Here is a 22,925-nt window from a genome sequence, read left to right on the forward strand (position 1 = left end):
AATCTAACAGTCTTTTGGCAGTGGTAGAACTTGAGGATGGCGATAACGTGCCGCCGAAACTAGTCATGTGGGACAAAATGATTCTCAAGATACAGCTGTGGTGGTACTTTTCTCGTATATATCAGCAGCTCAAGTCCCTCGTCCATGCAATAGGATGGACATCCACAAAAAGTAATGATCAGCGTGTGACTAACCATAAACGTTCAAAGCAATAGCTTAAACCATTACGGAATTAAATGCATCCTAGTTCAGTGGCAGAAATGTTGAAACCATTTAGAATAAATCTGGTAACATTACCTGATAACTAAGTGTACAGAACTATTCTGTAAATTCTTTTTTGTTTAGCACCACAGCGAGCACAACAGGTATCGTAAATGCTGTTGAATGTGCAATCACTATTAACACAAATTTGCTGCCTTATGATCATTTGCAAGAGAAATTTCTTTATAGAAACACTTTAAAACAACTGTATCTAGTAGAATCTGATCCGGTTAAAGCATCTGCCTTCAATTATGCTATTAACACGCCGATACACCGAACATTTGCGATGCTCACCTTTGTGTGTGAGGCGGAGCGACTTCTCCTACGTGCTTAGTTTAATTCCTAAACGTGTGTCAGTCATCGATGGCCAACATGCTGCAGATAGTATGTGGCGAAACCGCTGCACACAGAACCGCGTACACCTTGTGATCCACGCAGCTCCCCCCGTCGGAGGTTCGAGTCCCCCCTCGGGCATGGGTGTTTGTGTTGTCCTTAGCATAAGTTAGATTAAGAAGTGTGTAAGCCTAGGGAGTGATGACCTCAGCAGTTTGGTCCCATAAGACCTTACCACAGATTTACAAAATTTTTACAGCCTGTGAAGGAAGTAGTCTGTCACAACATATCTGACAGACTTGTGGCATCTCCAGTCAAAATCGTCGCTAGCCACTTTCAGGCAGACGATGCCAGTGCGGTGCCACTAAACACACATTGACACTCAAAAATAGCCTTAAGTCACATGGGGTTAGGCATTTGCCAGTCGAGACTCATGAGACCACTGGGCCGACGGTAACACCAAATCATATCTCCGTAGAGCCACAGCCACGGCACCTAAGCGGGCGCTGCCAATGATCCTGGCTGGCGATAACGTGCAGAATTGATGACAATCCATCCATGCAGACAGTTTCAAACTGGCTCACGTTCTCCACTGAAATTCTTTTAGTTTTCTCACTGGAATTCGACGTGCGCACGCTGATCGTTGGGCTTCTTGTTCCGTTTCTCCTCTGCTCGAATCTTATTGACAGAAGTGGTGGTTATTTGCGTCCTTCGTAATTTTTGCTTTATGGGAATCAGACCCAATGCATATTTTTGTGCCTAACGTTTCGTGTCCTAATCTTGAAAACGTCATCATAGGTTATAAAGATTCACATATCACTTTCAAACTTAAACAAGCTCAGCAGTCCGAACTGATTAAACGTATTCGTGCAACGGCCGAATCGTGACGTCATCAGACAAAGATCGCACCTTTTCATTGTCAACAAAATTCACCAACAGCCGTATACTTCAAGATATTTTATTCTGAAAGCAACCAGTTTCGGCATTTCATTTTGCCATCTTCAGGCCCCATACGCTTTTATGCAAATAAACGAACTTGTCGTATAGCGCCATAAATCACTGGATATGGTGAATTCCAGTCGTTATATAACGATGGACCAACAGAGATTGAAAGATCGCACAGTCTCCCGATGTGTGTCATGGAGCTTGTGATGGGCAAGAGTTGGCATAATTTCTTTTGTTTAGCACTAAGGCACACAAAAGTCTAATTTCAATCTTTCACTTTTATGTTGAAGTTGTTTCCTACTTTTTAGTTTCTTTGGCCTCCCTGTGCATCCTGGACACTGATAAAACCTAGTATCGGAGACACAAATGTGGTGGTTCCCTTGTCCCAGTACATGATCTGATGCTGTTGATTTACCTGTGTTTCCTAGACAGTTGTTCTTGTGTTCTTAGTTCCTGTGTAAACTTGACAGATTTTACGCACACCTGTGTGGCGTGCGTAGATCCATCCAAATGTTCAAATATTCACGCATGCCTCTTATTGGTTTAAACACTGCGTTAATGATGTGTATTCTTAATACTCAGCTGATGCCCTGTGTGGTGGGAAATCTTTGTCTTTAGTTAGTTCTTTTTCACTAAAAGCTTCAGAGCTTGTAGGATTTATACGATATTGCAGTGCCTTTGTTTTTCCGAATTACGATGCAATATTCCTTCGGACATGTATGCATGGAAGTTTTGGGTATGGCCGTGAGTCGTGCTCGGATAGCCAAATGGTAAGGCCACCGGTCGCGATAAGCGGGAAATCCGGGTTCGAGAGCAGGTCCGGCACAAACTATCATTGTGTAAGAAAATAAAACACCTATAGCCGTCCTTATGATGTCATTTATTGTATGACTACCAGTTTCGGCGCTTCAGTGCACCATCTAAAAGCCTTAGCTTGGAGGGGAGGAGGGGGGGGGGGGCGTTGTTTACACTATCCATATACACGATGCATTAGTGGTCAACATCTATAACTGGTTTTCGCAGACTACCTGTAACCGCAATGTTGGCACTCTAACCATCAACCTGAGTCGATTGTTGCAATATTTTGCAAAACTCATACACCACAGTGTATTATATCCCCACCTGGGTAGGCGTCTGCAAAATCAAATCTCCAGGGCTGGATCCCAGTAGTTCTTAAGACCGGGTGTACTACCTTCGGCAGCACCAAGCTAGCAAAACTCCGTGGCGACCAAAGCAGCTTCTGGGTTCATAAGACTGCTAAACGTTTTTGTTTTACATTGAAACGTCCCTATTTAACAATTATACATGACTGTCCTTAAACTGACACACAATATTTTGTTAGCGCAACGCAATCTGACTTTCAAAAATTCCTACAAAAGAATGGGCCCTGACTAACAGTAAACTATACCTTTCACAAATCACTTACCTCACAAAAATCTTCGCTACTCAAGCTACTGCAATACAGCGAGCGCCACTACTGCCAGCTAAATAAAAGATTCAAACTACGGAAGGCACTAACTACTGAGAGGGATAGTTAGCAAATGAAAGATATTAATAGAGAACAAACAATGTATTTACCTTAATAGTCATAATATATATAGCAGTTCATGACAAATTACAAAACTCCGCCATCTCTCCCCCCACATCCACCACTGCTGGCGGCTCACCTCCAACTGCGCAACGCTACGTGCTGTTCACATCCAGCTGCCGCTGCCCAACACTACAATGGCAGACAACAATGCAAACTAGCCACAGACTGCACACAGCACAGCCAGTGATTTTCATATTGAGCGCTACGTAACGTTGCCAATAAGAAAACATAAACAGCCTACTTACATAGAGAAAACATAAACAGCCTACTTACATAGAGAAAACATAAACAGCCTACTGGGCTGTTTATGTTTTCTCTATGTAAGTAGGCTGTTTATGTTTTCTTATTGGCAACGTTACGTAGCGCTCAATATGAAAATCACTGGCTGTGCTGTGTGCAGTCTGTGGCTAGTTTGCATTGTTGTCTGCCATTGTAGTGTTGGGCAGCGGCAGCTGGATGTGAACAGCACGTAGCGTTGCGCAGTTGGAGGTGAGCCGCCAGCAGTGGTGGATGTGGGGAGAGAGATGGCGGAGTTTTGTAATTTGTCATGAATTGCTATATATATTATGACTATTAAGGTAAATACATTGTTTGTTCTCTATTAATATCTTTCATTTGCTAACTATCCCTATCAGTAGTTAGTGCCTTCCGTAGTTTGAATCTTTTATTTAGCTGGCAGTAGTGGCGCTCGCTGTATTGCAGTAGCTTGAGTAGCGAAGATTTTTGTGAGTTAAGTGATTTGTGAAAGGTATAGTTTACTGTTAGTCAGGGCCCATTCTTTTGTAGGAATTTTTGAAAGTCAGATTGCGTTGCGCTAACAAAATATTGTGTGTCAGTTTAAGGACAGTCATGTATAATTGTTAAAAAGGGACGTTTCAACATTGCACACATCACAGTGGTTTTGGAATACCATTCACTAAGCATCATCAGTCTCCCACATTTCTCTCTCTCTCTTCTTTGGAGAAAACACATATTAGCTGTGCTGAAAAAAAGAACGAGAATTGAATGCCGAGAATACGATGATCGCAATGAAGTCATAAGGAGTAAACTGGTTTTGCAGTTGGCAAGCTGATTCGTCTGCTTTAATTTGACGGTAGCGTAGTATGCTATCAGGGATTTTGCTGGTTTTGTATTGGAAGTAACGTCTAACAACATTTCGCAAGAAATTGTTGTCCTGCAAACTTAAGAACACGGTGGAAGTGTATGGGTTGCTTGGAAGGAGGTGAAGGTCGAAGTTGCGAAAAGACGCCGTATTGTTTGCATGATTCTCACGCCAGTTTCCGGGACGGTGTTACCTGTTGCATCGCGTTTTGAGACTGAAAACTATACGGAACTTTTGGAAAAACTACTGCAGCTAGTTTGCTGAGAATGATATCGAATAGCTGTGCAATTTAAGCTGGTTCCATGTAGCGGCTTAGCCCACATTAAATGTAGGAAATGTTGTAACTGAATGCTGCTGCTAATTGCAGAAAATGAATTTACTGCTACAGTTCTTTAAAGTTGGCACATTTCACGCTACAACTATCCCCTTATACATTTGCTTGACAAGACGATTCTAGAACAGAAATATGGAAACACAACAAGAAATAACCAATTTATCAAGAGTATATTACAAAATGGTTCTTAATTTCGGTAGAGTTTGATACGCTTCACTTGACGTCCTAAACCTAGTACAATGGAATCTAAATAACGTCGCTGTCTCTTGGCAGTCTACGATGTTTTCACTAGGAAAGCAATATTCCGGACACTCTTGACTGTTTTATTACTCCGTAAATAGTGACGGCTAAGTCTGCTTCTAGTCTTACAGGAACTATAGTGACGAGAAGACGACAAGTGCCATAACACGATTTCTCAGAAACTTCACTCAGTGGAGAAGAGGTCGAAATAAGCGAACACATGTCTCGGCTTATCCGTATACACTCGGCCGTTTCTGAAATGACGACGGTCAAAGTCTTCGAGGTATATTCCACATGTCTTATGTACTTTTTACCTAGCGATTTCCTCGGACGGAATGGTGGTACTGTGGTTAGCGTCGCGGCTTCTTAATTTTGCGTCCTGTGTTTGAAACCTCATTATTACTTTTCTTTTTGTCTTTCGTCTATACATGCATGTCTGCAGAAGGTTACTACAAGAAAGGTTTTAGTGTATGTTGACCATAACGTTGTTCCTATTCGTCTACTAATTGTTTGTCAAATGAATGAACTTAAAAAATGATAAAATTATTTGAAATTATTTTTGTGAAATTCCTATAGTGTATCTTGACTCATAACCAAAACCCAGCGTTAGTTTTTGGAAAAGTGATCCGTTATGTATGGTTTGCCGCAAAATTATTGCCAACGCACGAAATCTTCATAAATGTACCGACGTTTCTTTCCCGGGCGAGATGCATACGAAGAAATGTTGCTGTTGCAAACTTTCTCTCCCGCAATGCTCGTGGCGTCGTGGTGTTTTGAATATATGTGTTTCCAAAGTTTCTGCGATCCGTATCATCCAAGGGAACGCGCCAAATCTTCCTGAAGAATAAATGTGAGAATAAAATATAAGAATTAATATAAGTGTGAAGTCAGAATATGTCCCTCAACATACCATACCTACATATATAATAGGCACATCAAAAAAAGGTTTTGCATCACCCTGGTTCGCAGAACTCCTGAAAATAGACGTTGACAGTGGATTGGGTTGGTGCATAAATTCGTAGCGTTTTCCCATAAGATTAATAAACACAACAGATACACATAACAAGAGACTCCAGTCATCAATAACATATTCTCCTTAACTGTTTACAAGTCTGCCAACGCTGGGATCACTTTTTGATTCAGCGACTGTAAAAAATCGCCTGATTTTGAGGCGAAGAACTCGTCGAGCCATTTTCGGAACCTATTTTCATCCGGAAAGGAAGTTCCTTGAAGATTGCCCGTTAGAGAGCGAAAAAGGTGAAAAATCTGAGGGTGCAAGGTCAGCTAATTGAGGTGGGTGCGGAACGACGTCCCTACCCAACTCCAGTTTAGTGTTTTTTTGTTTACGTACCAGAAGGCAGGTGGGCTTTATCGTGGATTAGCATTATTTCACACAGTCTTCTTGGTTGTTGTTCTTGGATTGCGTCTGCAAGACGTCTCAGTTGCTGACAATAAATGTCAGCAGTGATGATTAAACGTCGGGGAAGCAATTCGTAGTACACCGCACCGCCGCTGTTCCACTAGGTGGATAATGTTATCTTTTGTGGATGCGCGCAGGTCGTCGTACGGGAAGTTGCTGCTTTGTTAGGGTTCAACCACTCCTTTCTTTCCCTTGTGTTAGCATAAAGACACCATTTCTCGTCACCATTAATGACAACGATACAAGATAGGAATAGTCGGTGTTGTACAAAAATCAATGAGCAAGCAGAAGTGCACATGTGGCATCCACCGATTTTTGTGATTTTGGCTTAAAGCATTTGGTAGTCTGACCGTCTCCACCCTCTTGTTGCTAAAACTGGTTTATTAATATTTGCAGTAAGTTAGTAACTTGGACAGCCGATCACATTTTCACAGCACTTACCACGCTGAGAAAATGACTCACTGCAGGACTGGAATAGTCCTTCAAACTCGTGCAAGCAATTGCACAAAAGAACCAAGATTTACCTCTAACAAAATGTAGGAAAAAGTCATATATCGATCTATTTACGCAAAACAATCTTTGGAGGATACATTTCATAAATAAAATATAATTGTCAATCTTTTTTGAGAAGTCCATAATCATCGTTGTAATTACATTAAGTTTTTATAAACATTGATATTTAAACATTTTCGCATAGCTACGTGGTAGTAGAATTTTGGTTTTTATGTATTCGGCGCAGTATTGTTCACTTCACATGTTGCAAGATCGGTTAGTACCCATGCTCCCGATGTTTGGAGCTTGCCCATAGGATGCAAATGCAGCACGATCGTGGAACGGTCACAGTTCATCACATTTGCGGAGAACTGAAAGTCTGAATCGCACTGTTGGATTCTTTCTCAGAAGTTCTTCAGACCGCCTAACACTCATGGCGTTTGTTCTTGCGGACTTAAGGCGCAGGCCAATAGAAGCGTTGGTCCGCGGTAGACGTCTGCGTTCAGTCCATCCTGTCGAGGCCTTTGCCCATGTTCCTCCGCTGCGTGGTGCACGGCTCTTGTACTGCTAAATAATGCACCAGCCCCCTGGAGTGACGCAGGCGGAGAAAAAGCGCCGTCTCTTTACGGCTTCTCGCAGCTCTTGGGACGACGCCTGCTGCGGACCCAGCTGTCTCTGGGCGACGCCGCGGGTGCAGCCCTGCGCTCGTTTTTGTTTTTCCGCGGCTCGTAGCCGAAATCCGACCGGGCAGCGCCACTAAACCCGTGAGAACCAGGATCCGTCGCCACCGGGATGAATGTCGTTACGCAATGCCGCAGCCTGGGCGCGTGGAACTTCCCACAAGCTGCTTGTACTTCACAGCATCGACCATCGTGCTTCCTTTTCGTTTGGCCCCTTACTATTATATTCACGCTTTTCACAGCTAACATACCTAAACGCGCCAAGCACGTCGGTATTTTCCCCAGACAGCGAATGGAAATTATGATAGCTGTGTTAGAAGCAGTAATTTCAGTAGCTGTTTTCTATTACGTGTTCTGTAAACGAACGAAGTGACATAGCTGTGTATGAAAATACGCCAGCTCTGAGAGATTCCAGCAAAGGAAAATATTTATCTACAGCTACATCTGTGCTTGCTAAACAGCGTATAGCGTGCGCGGTGTTCTGAAGTGTCTTCACTGCACGTTAACGTAGAGTCGGGCAGTGCACAGCACTTTTTGGGTCTGGATGAAGTTGTCAACAACAAGAGCTGTTCGCCCCTCTACTTGCTACACCATTTAGAGTGTAAGAGAGTTAAAAACGATTACAAAAAGCTTTGTATCTAACCTCCCTCCTATTTTATTACGTTGAGTTCGATTTACATATTTACTTCTAGGACTCACAGCTACTGGCTATGACTTCGTTTGCAGTACATTGCTTCACATCTTGAGATGCAATAATCAGTATTTCTTCTACTTATCTCCTGTCGATTTTCCATCACTAGCTATTTTCGTTGTTGTCACAGCGGTATGTTCATTGATTCTTATTTGCAAAAGGGATTTCAGGGCCCCGATTAAATGGTAATATCATTTTTCACACTATATTCATTCCTTTCACGTTATGACAGTAATGCATTAACACATCCAAACGACACTTGGCATTAAATACAACATTGCAGTGCCTGTGTTAGGAAGTGTTGACCCGCCAGGGTAGCCGAGAGCGCTAACGCGCTGCTCCCTGGACTCGGGTAGGCGCGCCGGCCCCGGATCGAATCCGCCCGGCGGATTAACGACGAGGGGCGGTGTGCCGGTCAGCCTGGATGTGGTTTTTAGGCGGTTTCCCACATCCCACGAGGTGAATACCGGGCTGGTCCCCACGTCCCGTCTCAGTTACACGGCTCGCAGACATCTGAACACATTCGCACTATTCCATGGATTACAGTAGACGCAGACAGTTGGGGTGCACTAATTCCGTCCCGGGGGGTACGGGGTGGCGGCAGGAAGTGCATCCGGCCACCCCTTAAACTTACCATGCCACATCCGTTCTAACCGCGCCGACCCTGCGATCGTTGCAGGACTAAGTCGTAAGTGAAAGAAAGAAAGAAAGAAAGAAGTGCCTGTGTTAGGAAGTGCGATCCAGTGTGTCCTCGGACATACATGCATGTCCTATAGAACATTGCATCGCACTTCTCAACACCACAGGCACAGCAATATCGTATTTATCCTCGATATGAGGCAGCGATTCTCAATTAAAATGCCCTCCTCCTGTATGGAAATTACATAATGTGTACGAGTGTGGGTTGTGACACGTGAACGATTCACGTGCAAGTTTGGGTCTGTAGGTGAGTCGTGTTAGATAGCCAAATCACTTCAGGCAAACACTCGCGTAAAGCGGGAAATCTGGGTTCAAGCCCCGCTTTGGTACAAAATTTCGTTTCATCATTCCATTATACAGCTGATGGTTGTCCGTATTCGCACCTGCGAATACATTTCATGCATTTGCGTTTAAGTTTTCCAACCGTCGTAATATCAATATACCACGAACAAAAGCAGTTACATATTTTGCATTTATCATTTGCAAATGTTTCAGTAATCAATATTATTATTTGTTAAAGTATTGAAATGAAGAAACGTTCAAAGATAGTGAAATATGAGGACTATGAGGACATGACAAACTATACAAAATATTCTCGAATTAATATTCTGTGTGTGCAGGCACAATTCACTGAGGCATTTCATCTTGAAGTGGGTATAACTAGATTATCTCCAGATAATCCTTTTCACGCTAATCAACTGCCAATATCTTTAGTAATCTGTTGTATTTCCGCAGATAGGCCGATTCTTCAGTGTCTTAGTTCAAATCCCGGTCCGGCCGTCGTGATTTCGCTTTTCCATGATTTCCCTAAATCGCTCCAGGCAAACACCAGGATTATTCCTTTGAAAGGGCACAGCCGATTTCCTTCCCCAACATTAACTAACGATCGGAGATTGTTCTCCGTCTCTAATGGCCTCGTTGTCGACACGACGTTAGACACTAATCTTCCTTCCTTCCTTCTTCAGTGCCAGCTCAGAATTGACTGATGTCGACAAATTCAACTTTTCTTCTACGCACAGAAAGTTAACTAAAACTAACATGCCTTAGACAACCAACTCTGTTAAAACATCGTTTCTCCTTTTAACGCGTAGAATTCATTAACAATTCGAGCATACCAAAAGTTCATCAAACAACTCTATGGCGAAATTTAACTAGGCCATATAGTAAGCAATAGAAAGAAATAGAAAATTGAAACTGCAACTGAAATCTCTTTCTAATGTTTACTGTAAGTGAAGAGGGCTCATAACAATTAAAACTGTATACTGTTCGCATCACACAGTAAACAAGTTTTGATTTATTGTGAGACGCTCTTTACATCAAAGTCACAAACGAAAACGTTACTGTTGTTTTCTAGTCATCCACTATGAAATGTTAATCAAGGAAAATCCTTTTTAAAAATTCTCCGGGACAAATGTGAATTTAACTCTGTATAATGGTTTAATAAAGTTTTGTCTAAGAGAAAGCTTTGTTTTCACTGTATCAAAATAAATATGTCTGGCTTGTTACAGCTGCTCGGGTTTCCGCTGCCAAATCTCTATTTAAGAAAAATAATTTATTTAGTTTAGATACTTCTGTCGTACAAAGATATTTCAGAATTTGTAGGAATTTTATAGCGCCATTCACCGGATTAACTAACAACAATGGTTTTAAGTTAGGAGACTATGTACTGGCGGAATTAAAGCTGTGAGGACGGGGAGTGAGTCGTGCTTGGGTAGCTCAGTTGGTAGAACACTTGCCCGCGAAAGTCAAAGGTCCCGAGTTCGAGTCTCGGTCCGGCACACAGTTTTAATCTGCCAGGAAGTTTCAACAATGGTTTTCATAGAACTGGCCAATTTCGCTTTTCATAGACTGTGGTTTGTTTTTATTCGTCTTGCGTCGGCCGAAAACTGATAGCCTAGTGTCCCTGCTTTAGCGCCGCATAAGAGCGGATGTGGAACAGATTCTGTCCTGGTGGCACTAGGCATGAATGTTGTCTGCAAACGCCGCCAGCTCCCGACTGAGCAACTGTAGCTACAGGCGGTTAAGTCAGAACGTCCTCGCTCCTGTTACGGCCTGGCTAACAAGACCTCTGCAGTAAACAGAGGAGCCAATCACAGCGCTTGCGTTCCGCCTTTCGAAAACTCAAGCGCGTCCAACGTTAACACAGTGCAACAAGCGGGAAATTGCTCCTGCCCTGTGGTCTGTGTCGGAGTCCTAGATGAGATCAAACAGCAGGCGCGCTTATAACTTTCTCCCTTCATATGCGTCATAAATAATTGGTAGAAAACAGTCATACTGGTCAGACGGTTAAAGCAGTTTGCTGCCCACAAAAAGCCATTTGCTCATGACGTATTATATTTTTGTCGGCTCTTGTGACAGTGAAATGGTGTGAACAATTTGGATTGTAGAGTGTGTATGTATAAAAGTCATTTTCATATCTTCCCGCATTACCTATTTTTTGTTCATGTTGTGTTATTTCACATACAGAAAATCAGGTGAACTTTGTCCTTTCATGCTTTCTGTACATTCAGAATTTGTTTTCTGGGCAGCAAATGTAAACAGCATTTATAAAGAGCAAATGACAACGACATATTTTACTCTTACAGACTGGCTGAAAATACATCATCCATCTCGAATTTTGAAACGTTTGTTATGGAGATCTGTTTCGACTGGCTAACATCTTGTTTTGTCTCGTTGGGCCTCTTCACAGTTCTAAATAACTTGCCTTCAAAGTTTTAATATCTTCAGTACGTGGAAATTTCGTAGCAATTAACACGGTACCACACAGTGGAAGAGTCGTTCCTGAAGTAAAGCGTTTGTTGTGGTTAAGCCAAGATAGCCAATTCTCTCCCCCCCCCCCCCCCCCCTCCATCCCCTTCCTAGGCACGCTTGGCTGTCTCACTTGTCAGCCTCTTGAAGTGTTGTCCCTGGAGGGTAAAGGTCTAGGTTCGAGAGGCTGTTTGGCACAGTTTTAACATCACAAAGCTCCGCCGCTGTGTGTTGTTTGCATTCGAGTTTCTTGTGCTCTTACATCAGGAGTCTGAATATAGTCGTTACAGTTCAGAAATTTTAGTGGAGATATATTCTCTTGTTTAGGTATATCCTCTCGTTTGGATTTTGTTGAAGATGTTGAAATCGTCGCGTATCTGGTGCTGAAATCAAAATAGGAAGCCCGACTATGTCAACCGACAAATATACCTGAGTTGCGGGTGGTGCTTGACCCATCGTCAATCGGAACATTTTCATTGTCTCGAGAAGTCGATGCCTTGAGGCGCCCTCTCCTCCTCGGTGAAAGGGGGATACAAGTAAAATAATCTAGTCCAACAGATAATTCGCACAGACATCCCACAACTGGTTGAATGTCACTATTTTATTTAGTAGTGATGATAATCGATAATATTTTCACTGAAATTTTGTGGATGTTCTCTTAGTGTAGAGCTGGTCTACATATGTAACATGCCTCCGCCTTAGCTGATACGTATTTATTTTTGCAGGGAATGCCACGTTCATTTACATCTGAATCGCAGACTGACTCTTAGCTGAAGAAGTAGAGTAAGTACATTAATTTCATATTTCTTCTTTTGCGCTAATTTATATTTTTGTCCGAGCATGCTACTTAGCATTTTGTAATGTCTGCAGTAAGTTCTTTTGTATCCTGATCGCTGATTGTCATTCTTGGCCACTTTTTTCCGTTCTTCATTGATGATCACGACGAAGATATATCCCGGCACCTGAATGTTTAACTATGTTTCATCATTATTATATTTTTGGAAATTACAGATTCTTCAGCAGTAGTGACCAAAGAGCTTTAAACACAATCAGATTAAAATGTTCAGTTCCTAAATCACTGCAGTCTCGCGCGCGCGGGTGTGTGTGTGTGTGTGTGTGTGTGTGTGTGTGTGTGTGTGTGTGTGTGTGTGTGTTTGTTTGTTTTAGAGACAAAATGTTCGCTGGCGCTTCCCTGATGCACTAGGCATCCTTGTATTGAATTCGCCGGCCCTGGGACGACAAGATTTCAACGAATTAACAGGGTCTACCAGCCTTCGCATGCTACCTACGCCAGTAACTAATAGTGAATTTGAACAAGAAAACCTTAAGAACGAGTACCTCTAAGCCGAGAACGTTTTTTTTTTTTTTTACTTCAGCCCATTCCCTTCCACGCGGGGCATAAGACTGGGTTACAGGCAAGAGACACTGCAGAGTGCCTAAGGCAGTGATTACCAACCTTTCTGAGACCATTACGCCTGAGTGATGTGATATTAGTTATCACTTCCACCCCCACCCCATCCCCCCCTCCTCCGATCATCATCATCAGCAGCAGCTAACTAAACTGCAGAGTGAAAAATAATTTTCTTTGAAAAGTATTTAAATGACTAAAGGTAAATGGTATTTTTAGGTGGTTTTATTAAACCGCGAACTAATGAGTTAATGAGACAAATGTTACTACTACCGCTTTGGCTGCGCTGAGTGCTTACAGCACAACGGTACGTCGACAATATTCTACGACCCATTTTCTTGCCCTTCATGGTAAGCCAAGCTGGACTTAAATTTCTGAAGTGCCCGTCCACACACACGGAGAGTTTATATTGCTTGTCTTCGTGCTCGCCAAACCCTACCTTGACCAGCAAGATCGCCAGATCTCTCACCAAGTGAGAATGTCTGGAGCATTATGGGCAGGTCCCTCCAACCGTCTCGGGATTTTGATGATCTAACTGGCGAATTGGACAGAATTTTGGGAACTGTTTACAGCTTCGTTACTGTGTCATTAGACGTTTGATTCTCTTTCTGTATTAGTCTTTTGTTATATTCACATTTGTTGTTTATTAGTACTGTTAATAATAGTAGTTACTTCCCTTTTAGAGTAAGTTTGTGATAATTGTAGTCGGGTTTTTAACATCTTCTTATTGTAGTAGCGGAACTTAGAAAAAGTAAAATTTTACCATGAGTGAGAAGTGTGGGCTTTGCCGTAGGTTCGTGAGTAGTGGATTGCGGTGTGAGACTTGTTCGAAGTATTTTCACTGGGGGGAATGCAGTGGGGAAGCCAGTGGGCATTCTGGTGAGATCCTCTCCTGGAACTGCAGGTTATGTAGCAAGAGTAAATTGATAGAGGAGCAGGAGCGTAAGATCTGTGCCCTTCAGGTGCAGTTGAAAAACGCACAGGAGGAGCTAGATAGGATGAGGAGGGAGAAGGGGGTTGGGGAATGGGAGCTGGCTGTTGGTAAGAGATCTGCTAGGAGAAGAAGATTTTCAGATAGTTTTACTATTGGTGTTTACAATAGATATAACCAACTGTCAGAGTCTAGTGGGGAGGAATCTCTGTAGCTGTAGATGTAGGAAGTATGCAGCAGTCCTCAGCAGTTACGGTGGCTAGGACAGTTGCAAAGTCTAAGAGAAGGAAGAAAGTTCTGCTGTTAGGTAGTTCTCATGGTAGAGGTGTAGGCCAGCAGTTGCAGGAAGTGTTGGGAAGTGAGTACCAGGTCACCAGCATTGCGAAGCCTAATGCAGGGTTGGCTCAGGCGACTGTTAACATAGGGGGGTTATGTAGGGATTTTACTGAAGAGGATCAGGTAGTGATTGTGGGTGGGGCTGGTAATAGTATTGATAGGGATGGGGAGTATAACATAGATGGTGACCTGGAAAAGATAGCCACTCAGACTGGCAACACGAATGTGCATTTCGTGGAACTGTTTCAGCGTCACGATCGAACTTATCTTAATACAGCCGTCAGGCTTAATAACATGAGACTTGGGGGTGCGCTGCTGACAGAAAGCATGGGTCACATTTCAGTGGTGTCGGTGGAGTTTATCAGCAGGACGGGTTTCACTAGACACGGCCCGCACCTCAACAGGTATGGGAAGGGGAGGTTGGCAAAGATTATAGGTGACAGCATAGGTGGGGTTGGTGGGATCACTCATTGGAAAATTCCTGCAGTAGTGGGTGTTAGAGCTGCACCTTTTTTAGATTGAAGTCAGCTGATAGGTATTCCTGCTTAAGGGAAGTCTCTCTAACAACGGAATCACTTTTGACAAAGCTTAGGTATCCGAGTAGTGAGCGAATTAGTATATTTCATCAAAATATACAAGGTATTAGAGATAAAGTTAGTGAGCTGCTTATAGATATTGACTCTGAAATTATTGGCATATCTGAACACTTCTTAAATAAGGAGATAATTCAGAGGCTTCCTTTACCAGGATACAGGTTGGCTGGCTGCTTTTCGAGGAGCTCTTTGCGGTGTGGGGGAGTAGCCATGTATGTGAAAAACGGCATCGCATTTGAGTCAATTGATGTTTCAAAGTATTGCACTGAAAAGGTGTTTGAATGTTGTGCAGGTGTGGTTAAACTTAACGGAGCTAAACTTGTAACTGTTGTTATTTATAGATCTCCAGACTCCGATTTCACAACATTTTTGCTAAAGCTAGAGGAGGTTCTTGGTTCACTTTATAGGAAATACAAAAAGTTAGTTATATGTGGTGACTTCAATATTAATTGTATAAGTGATTGTGCAAGGAAGAGGATGCTGGTAGACCTCTTTAATTCATATAATCTTATGCAAACCGTATTCTTTCCAACGAGAGTGCAAGGGAACAGTAGAACAACCATAGACAACATTTTGGTTCATTCCTCATTACTAGAAGGGCATTCTGTTAGCAAAAAGGCGAATGGCCTTTCAGATCATGATGCGCAAATTTTAACTTTAAAAGATTTTTATGCTGCAACACGTGTTAAATATAGTCATCAGCTGTTCAGGAAAGCTGATCCAGTTGCTGTAGAGACCTTTGTAAACCTTATAAAGGAACAAGAGTGGCAAGATGTTTATAGCGCTGATACAGTAGACGATAAATATAATGCTTTTCTCAAGACTTTTCTCATGCTCTTTGAAAGTTGCTTTCCGTTAGACCGTTTAAAACAGGGTACTAGCACAAACAGGCAGTCTGGGTGGCTGACTAGAGGGATAAGAATATCTTGTAGAACAAAGTGGCAATTATATCAAAACGTTAGAAACAGTCAAAATCTAAATGCAGCAGCTCATTACAAACAGTATTGTAATATGCTTAAAAATGTTATTAGGAAGGCAAAAAGTATGTGGTATGCAGATAGAATAGCTAAGTCTCAGGATAAAATTAAAACCATATGGTCAGTCGTAAAGGAAGTTGCTGGTCTGCAGAGACAGGTCGAGGATATAGAATCAGTGCGTAGTGGGAGTGTCCGTGTTACTGATAAGTCGCATATATGTACAGTATTTAATAATCACTTTCTGAATATAGCAGGTGAACTAAATGGAAATCTAGTCCCAACGGGGAATCATATAGCGCTCTTAGAAAAAAGTGTTAAGAGACTGTTACCTGAAATGCTCCTCCATGATACTGACAAGAGGGAGATTGAGTTAATAATTAAATCACTAAAGACCAAGAACTCTCATGGATATGACGGGGTATCTAGCAGAATACTGAAATATTATTCTATGAATGTTAGCCCAGTTCTCAGCCATATCTGTAACTTTTCCTTTAGGAGTGGTCGGTTTCCTGACCGATTAAAGTACTCGGTAGTGAAGCCACTTTATAAAAAGGGAGACAGGGATACTTTTGACAATTTTAGACCAATTTCTATGCCATCGGTGTTTGCTAAAGTTATCGAGAAGGTTGTATATACAAGGTTATTGGAGCATTTAAATTCGCATAATTTGCTGTCAAATGTACAGTTTGGTTTTAGAAATGGTTTAACAACTGAAAATGCTATATTCTCTTTTCTCTGTGAGGTTTTGTACGCATTAAATAAAAGGTTGCGAACGCTAGGTGTTTTCTTTGATTTAACGAAGGCTTTTGACTGTGTTGACCACAAAATATTACTGCAGAAGTTGGACCATTATGGAGTAAGGGGAGTAGCTTACAATTGGTTCGCCTCTTACTTTAAGAACAGAAAGCAGAGGGTAATTCTCCGCAATATTGAGAGTGGTAGTGATGTTCAGTCCCAATGGGGCCCTGTTAAGTGGGGCGTTCCCCAAGGGTCGGTGCTGGGGCCACTGCTGTTTCTTATTTATATAAATGATATGCCTTCTAGTATTACAGGTGATTCAAAAGTATTTCTGTTTGCTGATGACGCCAGCTTGGTAGTGAAGGATCTTGTGTGTAATATTGAAACAGTAACAAATAATGTAGTTCATGAAATAAGTTCGTGGCTTGTGGAAACTAATTTGATGCTAAATCACAGTAAGACTCAGTTTTTACAGTTTCTAACTCACAATTCAACAAGAACCGATATTTTGATCAGACAGAATGGGCATATTATAAGCGAGACGGAACAGTTCAAATTCCTAGGCGTTCGCATAGATAGTAAGCTGTTGTGGAAAGCCCATGTCCAGGATCTTGTTCAGAAACTAAATGCTGCTTTATTTACCATTCGAACAGTATCTGAAATAAGTGACAGTTCAACACGAAAAGTAGTCTACTTCGCATATTTTCATACGCTTATGTCGTATGGTATTATTTTTTGGGGTAATTCTTCTGATTCAAAAAGGGTATTTTTGGCTCAAAAACGGGCTGTTCGAGCTATATGTGGTGTAAGTTCGAGAACCTCTTGTCGACCCCTATTCAAAAATCTGGGAATTCTGACATTGCCCTCACAGTATATACACTCCTGGAAATGGAAAAAAGAACACATTGACACCGGTGTGTCAGACCCACCATACTTGCTCCGGACACTGCGAGAGGGCTGTACAAGCAATGATCACACGCACGGCACAGCGGACACACCAGGAACCGCGGTGTTGGCCGTCGAATGGCGCTAGCTGCGCAGCATTTGTGCACCGCCGCCGTCAGTGTCAGCCAGTTTGCCGTGGCATACGGAGCTCCATCGCAGTCTTTAACACTGGTAGCATGCCGAGACAGCGTGGACGTGAACCGTATGTGCAGTTGACGGACTTTGAGCGAGGGCGTATAGTGGGCATGCGGGAGGCCGGGTGGACGTACCGCCGAATTGCTCAACACGTGGGGCGTGAGGTCTCCACAGTACATCGATGTTGTCGCCAGTGGTCTGCGGAAGGTGCACGTGCCCGTCGACCTGGGACCCGACCGCAGCGACGCATGGATGCACGCCAAGACCGTAGGATCCTACGCAGTGCCGTAGGGGACCGCACCGCCACTTCCCAGCAAATTAGGGACACTGTTGCTCCTGGGGTATCGGCGAGGACCATTCGCAACCGTCTCCATGAAGCTGGGCTACGGTCCCGCACACCGTTAGGCCGTCTTCCGCTCACGCCCCAACATCGTGCAGCCCGCCTCCAGTGGTGTCGCGACAGGCGTGAATGGAGGGACGAATGGAGACGTGTCGTCTTCAGCGATGAGAGTCGCTTCTGCCTTGGTGCAAAGATGGTCGTATGCGTGTTTGGCGCCGTGCAGGTGAGCGCCACAATCAGGACTGCATACGACCGAGGCACACAGGGCCAACACCCGGCATCATGGTGTGGGGAGCGATCTCCTACACTGGCCGTACACCACTGGTGATCGTCGAGGGGACACTGAATAGTGCGCGGTACATCCAAACCGTCATCGAACCCATCGTTCTACCATTCCTAGACCGGCAAGGGAACTTGCTGTTCCAACAGGACAATGCACGTCCGCATGTATCCCGTGCCACCCAACGTGCTCTAGAAGGTGTAAGTCAAGTACCCTGGCCAGCAAGATCTCCGGATCTGTCCCCCATTGAGCATGTTTGGGACTGGATGAAGCGTCGTCTCACGCGGTCTGCACGTCCAGCACGAACGCTGGTCCAACTGAGGCGCCAGGTGGAAATGGCATGGCAAGCCGTTCCACAGGACTACATCCAGCATCTCTACGATCGTCTCCATGGGAGAATAGCAGCCTGCATTGCTGCGAAAGGTGGATATACACTGTACTAGTGCCGACATTGTGCATGCTCTGTTGCCTGTGTCTATGTGCCTGTGGTTCTGTCAGTGTGATCATGTGATGTATCTGACCCCAGGAATGTGTCAATAAAGTTTCCCCTTCCTGGGACAATGAATTAACGGTGTTCTTATTCCAATTTCCAGGAGTGTATTTTCTTTAATGTCGTTCGTTGTTAGCAATATTAGCCTATTCCCAAGAGTTAGCAGCTTTCACTCAGTTAATACTAGGCAGAAATCAAATCTGCATGTAGAATGCACTTCCTTGACTCTTGTGCAGAAAGGAGTGCAGTATTCTGCTGCATCCATTTTCAATAAGCTACCACAAGAACTCAAAAATCTTAGCAGTAGCCCAGATACTTTTAAGTCTAAACTGAAGAGTTTCCTCATGGCTCTCTCCGTCTATTCTGTCGAGGAGCTCCTGGAAGAGCTAAAAAATTAAGCAAATTCCAGTGTTACGTTGTTGATTGTCTTTATTTAAACTTACGACTTGTCACCTGAATATGTTTTTTTTATATTTCATTTTATCTGTTTCTAATATCGTCTTATAATTTCAAGTATTGACTCGTTCCATGACCATGGAGACTTCTCCTTAATTTGGTCCCACGGAACAATAAATAAATAAATAAATAAATAAATTAGCTACGATTTCCCCCGGAACAACTGCCAGTGCCAAGCCGAATAACTGCTTGCCTGATGGCCAGAGGTTTACCAGCGCTCTATTGACTCGCTAAGTTTGTGAAGCTCGCTCTCTCTCTCTCTCTCTCTCTCTCTCTCTCTCTCTCTCTCTCGAACAAATCATTCAGTTTTTCTGAAATTGCAATCATTTGTTTGTCTGAACACTTACATCACATCTGCCAATTTCGTCCCATTCGGATAATTCCTTCGTGGTGCGCATTTTTTCGTGTGTCTTAATGTATAGCGACGTCAAATTAATGTTCAGTCGATTTAAAGACTGTATAGTCTCTTCATAAGGTACATGAATTGAACACACAAATTATGTAATGCACCTTGTAACCAGAAGACTTTTCTCAGACGTATAGAGCACATGAAGTCTCAGTAGCCTTCCTGTCAAGTCTCTTTAAAAACTTACGATATGTCCCACCTCCCCTAAAGGTTCGTAGCAACATTTCTGGGACACCTCCTTATATCTGTTTTACGTAAATTTAGCCTGACATAAAGCAAGCCGGCTCCTTGCCAGATAGCCTAGAATACAGGGTTATTACAAATGATTGAAGCGATTTCACAGCTCTACAATAACTTTATTATTTGAGATAGTTTCACAATGCTTTGCACACACACACACAAAAACTCAAAAAGTTTTTTTAGGCATTCAAAAATGTTCGATATGTGCCCCTTTCGTGATTCGGCAGACATCAAGCCGATAATCAAGTTCCTCCCACACTCGGCGCAGCATGTCCCCATCAATGAGTTCGAAAGCATCGTTGATTCGAGCTCGCAGTTCTGGCACGTTTCTTGGTAGAGGAGGTTTAACCACTGAATCTTTCACATAACCCCACAGAAAGAAATCGCATGGGGTTAAGTCGGGAGAGCGTGGAGGCCATGACATGAATTGTTGATCATGATCTCCACCACGACCGATCCATCGGTTTTCCAATCTCCTGTTTAAGAAATGCTTCTGCTTTAGCCTTTTCCGTAAGATTTTCCAAACCGTCGGCTGTGGTACGTTTAGCTCCCTGCTTGCTTTATTCGTCGACTTCCGCGGCTACGCGTGAAACTTGCCCGCACGCGTTCAACCGTTTCTTCGCTCACTGCAGGCCGACCCGTTGATTTCCCCTTACAGAGGCATCCAGAAGCTTTAAACCGCGCATACCATCGCCGAATGGAGTTAGCAGTTGGTGGATCTTTGTTGAACTTCGTCCTGAAGTGTCGTTGCACTGTTATGACTGACTGATGTGAGTGCATTTCAAGCACGACATAGCTTTCTCGGCTCCTGTCGTCATTTTGTCTAACTGCTCTCTCGAGCGCTCTGGCGGCAGAAACCTGAAGTGCGGCTTCAGCCGAACAAAACTTTTTTCTACGTATCTGTAGTGTGTCGTGACCATATGTCAATGAATGGAGCTACAGTGAATTTATGAAATCGCTTCAATCATTTGTAATAGCCCTGTATTGTGATGTGGCTATGTCCCACTCATCGTGACAAGACTGCCTCCCATCTGTTGGTTTTTATCAATAATATAACGCACTTAATTGCAGTTCTGTATTAGTGCTTTCTAGTTTCCTGCCGTTCTCGTCGCTGATCAAGGCATTTACAGAGATAGCGATATGGACGTACACGGATGCCGGTAGTATCGTGTACACAAGGTATAAAAGACTGGTGCATTCGTGGAGCTGTCATTTGTATTCAGGTGATTCATGTGAATAGGTTTCCGACGTTATTATGGCCGCACGACGGGAATCAACAGACCTTGCATGCGGAATGGTGGTTGGTGGTGCTAGATACATGGGACATTCCATTTTGGAAATCGTTACGAAATTCAATATTCAGAGACCGCCAGTGTCACGAGTGTGCCGAGAATATCAATTTCAGACTTTACCTCTCATGACTGACAAAGCAGTAGCCAATAATCGCAAAAGTCGTGTGAGACGTACGACAAACGGTGGCCGGTAGACCTCCTTTTAAGACAAACGTATCCATTAGCACGGTGCGGCGAAATTCGGTGTTAGTGAGCTACGGCAGCAGACACCGACGCAAGTGCCTTTGCTAACAGCACGACATTGCCTGCAGCGCCTGTCCTAGACCCTAGACGACCTGAGAACCATGGCCTGGTCAGATGAGGCCCGATTTCAGTTAGTAAGAGCTGATGGCAGGTTTAAAGTGTGGGGCGGAAGCGACAAAGCCATGGATCCAAGTTGTCAACAGGGCATTGTGCAAGCTGGTGGTGGCTCAGTCATGGTGTGGGACATGTTTACGTCCAACTGAACGGATCATTGTCTTGAAATGGTTAAATTCGGCTACTTAGAGACCATTCACAGCCATTGACAAACTTCACCTTCCCAAACAACGATGCAATCTTTATGGATGACAATGCGCCATGTCACCGGGCCACAGTTATTGGCAATTGGTTCGAAGAACATCCTGGACAATTCGAGCGAATGATTTAGCACCCACGTCGCCAGACATGAATCCCATCGAAAATGTGTGGGAGATAATTGATGGGTCAGTAAGTGTACAAAATACTGCATCGGGAACACTTTCGTAATTACGGACGTATACAGAGAATGAATGGCACAATATTTCTGGAGGGCACTTGTTGAGTACATGCACATCGAGTTGCTGCACTACGCCGCGATATTAGGAAGTATACCATGACTTTCTTCACCCCAGTGTATCTGAACCTGTGCAAAAGAATTCCCTGCTGTAGGCAATTTAGTCTTAAGTTTCCGCGGTACAGGGTACTTTAGATTAGCAGGTGAGATCGTTTCTCCTTGCTGGCAGGGAAACCTGCGACACGCATAATCTCTCATTTACTTCCCACCAAACTTCTAGAGTCTTAGCACACCAAGTCTACAATGTGTTCGGCGAAATTAACGTTGTTACTGGAATTACTCAAGGCAGCTGAATGAAACCGGCACGGATTTCATGCTGAGTAATTGAACCATGGACCTTGCCGTTGGTGGGGAGGCTTGCGTGCTTCAGCGATACAGATGGCCGTACCGTAGGTGCAACCACAACGGATGGGTATCTGTTGGGAGGCCAGACAAACGTATGGTTCCTGAGAAGGGGCAGCAGCTTTTTCAGTAGTTCCAGGGGCAACAGTCTGGATGATTGACTGATCTGGCCTTGTAACACTAACCAAAACGACCTTGCTGTGCTGGTACTGCGAGCGTGTGAAAGCAAGGGGAAACTACAGCCGTAATTTTTCCCGAGGGCATGCAACTTTACTGTATGGTTAAATGATGATGGCGTCCTCTTCGGTAAAACATTCCTGAGGTAAAATAAGATGAAATGGGAGATAGGATGCTGTGTGAAGAGTTTGACACAGCACTGAAAGACCTGAGTCGAAACAAGGCCCCGGGAGTAGACAACATTCCATTAGAACTACTGACGGCCTTCGGAGAGCCAGTCCTCACAAAACTCTACCATCTGGTGAGCAAGATGTATCAGACAGGCGAAATTCCCTCAGACTTCAAGAAGAATATAATAATTCCAATCCCAAAGAAAGCACGTGTTGACAGATGTGAAAATTACCGAACTATCAGTTTAATAAGTCACAGCTGCAAAATACTAACGCGAAT

General features: G+C 43.5%; 1 protein-coding gene across 2 annotated transcripts in view; it reads left to right on the top strand.

Annotated features, from left to right (window-relative positions):
* Positions 1-22,925, top strand: part of LOC124795245 (myosin-IIIb-like) — a 271,037-nt gene that overhangs the window by 68,436 nt on the left and 179,676 nt on the right. For both annotated transcript variants that reach the window (XM_047259179.1, XM_047259178.1), the window contains exon 2: positions 12,262-12,319. The gene's annotated coding sequence lies outside the window, so the exon portion shown is untranslated. The remainder of the gene's footprint in view (positions 1-12,261; positions 12,320-22,925) is intronic.

This window comes from Schistocerca piceifrons, chromosome 4, assembly GCF_021461385.2.
Source record: "Schistocerca piceifrons isolate TAMUIC-IGC-003096 chromosome 4, iqSchPice1.1, whole genome shotgun sequence".
Classification (NCBI taxonomy): domain Eukaryota; kingdom Metazoa; phylum Arthropoda; class Insecta; order Orthoptera; family Acrididae; genus Schistocerca; species Schistocerca piceifrons.